Below are 2,416 nucleotides of genomic sequence, written 5' to 3'. Positions count from 1 at the left end.
CCACACTTACTCTATCGAAAGACCTTTGAGGTGTTTTTCTGGACCTTGTCCAAAGTTTTTGTAATGCCTGAATGACCTCCTTTGTTAAGGTTCGTCATGGTACGTAGACATTATAGTTTTTCTTTCTCTATTATTTATAATCAAGCTCACCGTTTTGCCATATTCTTGAAATTATCAAAGATACTCCCGATGTTCCATTTCGAGCTTAGTGATTTTTTTAATGCCGGCTGGTTTCTATTAGTTTTAAAATCGCTAACATTCCGTAATTTCCTTTACGTGTTTAAGTAAACATAAATTATAAATTACATGGGGTTAGTCATGAAAATAGAAACGTTAGTGTCGATGGTCTGTTTTTATTGTAAGTCAGAAGTCATCACACGTCAGCCTTGACTGTCAGCGCGAACTGAGCGAGAACCTTTTTCTTTTTACAGATCTTAATGGTAAACCTATAGTATCCACACTTACCCTATCGAAAGACCTTTGAGGTGTTTTTCTGGACCTTGTCCAAAGTTTTTGTAATGCCTGAATAACCTCCTTTGTCATGTTTGTTTTTCCAAACTATTTATAGGTCGACAGCTTGGTCAAATTCTAACTACCCTTATCCCGTAAATAGGACAAACTGTATTTTTTCCCCTGTAATCACCGAGAGCTCTCTCTTAAGAGATTTAGCAACAACAACGCCAACTTGTTCTACCGGTCCAGATGGACTTCCTGGATGTGTGCTTAAGTTTTGTGCGTCAACCATTTGTAAACCGATTCTTAAACTTTTTAATTTGTCTATTTCATCATCAGTTTTTCCTTCTATGTGTAAGGACACTTTTATTATTCCACTCCATAAAAAAGGTGCGAAGTCAGATACCCAAAATTATAGAGATTTTTCTAAATTGTCGGCAATTCCTAAAGCATTTGAACGTATTATCACTTCTCATTTGCAACAATTATGTTCCTCACTTATATCACCGTGTCAGCATGGTTTTGTTAAGCGAAGATCGACCACCACCAACCTTCTTGAATTGTCATCTATTGTAATAAATGGGTTTAAGAAAAAAATGCACTGTGACATTGTATGTACAGATTATAGTAAGGCCTTTGACTCCGTGAACCACTTTTTTTTTTCAAATTAGATCAGCTTGGGTTTCCTCGTAATCTATTATCTTGGATTTGATGTCATTGGAATGGTAGGACTCAGAAAGTTATATTCAAGAATGCTGTCTCAAAATTGACCTACGTGACATCTGGAGTGCCTCAGGGTATACATTTGGGCCCTTTTCTGTTTACTTTGTTTATTAACGATCTTCCCACAATCATAACACATTCTCGTATACTAATGTATGCTGATGATGTTAATCTTTGTTTATCATATAATGATATAGCGTCGGGACTTAACTTACAGTCGGATATTGGTGGTGATTAGAACTTTTTAAATTTGAACTGCCTTAAATGCAACGTTATGACTTTTTATAGGGGTACTCCTACGTTTATCAGTTACTTTCTCAAAAATACGCCACTTGACGATTTACGATTTAGGTGTTTTTCTTGACCCTAATCTTAAATTTGACTGCCACATTATGTCCACTGTTAACAAAGTCATGATCTTGGGTTTATAAAGCGTTGGCCAAAAGAATTTGATGACCCTTATACGATCAAATTATTATTTACCTTCCTTGTCCGTCCTATTTTGAAATATTGTTCGTCGGTTTGGATTCCACAATATTAAGTGCACATCGACCGTATTGAGTCGGTACAAAAAAAAATTTCTCTTATTTGCCCTGCGTGGTTTGAACTGGGATCGAAACGTAAGGCTTCCTTCCGACGAGAGTAGATTACAATTGCTTAATTTACCTACACTTGTAAAGCGTAGAACTATGCTTGGTATTATTTGAATACAAAATCTTATAAGAGGGACATTGATTCTGCAGATCTTTTAAGCCCCCTAACATTCATTCCCGTTAGACTAACACGAAATTATTATCCTCTAAATTTGCCACGATGTACATCAAATTTTTGTCTGCACAAGCCCTTTCTCGTTCTATGTAATAACTATAATAAACTTTATCATTTAATTTGCATTTCAACATCTATTCCGGTATCAAAAACTAATATTTTAACTCATTTTCTTTATTCAAAGTTTTGCCTTTTATTTTCATTTGTGTCCCGTCTCTATTTGTTTTATGTATGTATCTTCCTCGCGATCTCGCATTTTTTGCCCAAATTGATAAAAGGGCCCCGCGCGTAACAAGCACGTGCTTGGTGTCGTTGGGCCACTTGTTTGTACTGCTCGAAGTGTATCAACGTCCATATATAAAATAAAACTTAACCAGAATAAATAAATATATTATTGTATATATTTAAAATGCCTGGAAATAATATTATTGTGCAAAATAAGTGTGCCATTGGTTCGTCGCGGTCCGCGCAA

Source organism: Drosophila biarmipes, unplaced genomic scaffold, assembly GCF_025231255.1.
Source record: "Drosophila biarmipes strain raj3 unplaced genomic scaffold, RU_DBia_V1.1 ptg000019l, whole genome shotgun sequence".
Taxonomy (NCBI): domain Eukaryota; kingdom Metazoa; phylum Arthropoda; class Insecta; order Diptera; family Drosophilidae; genus Drosophila; species Drosophila biarmipes.
This window is presented reverse-complemented; position numbering follows the sequence as displayed.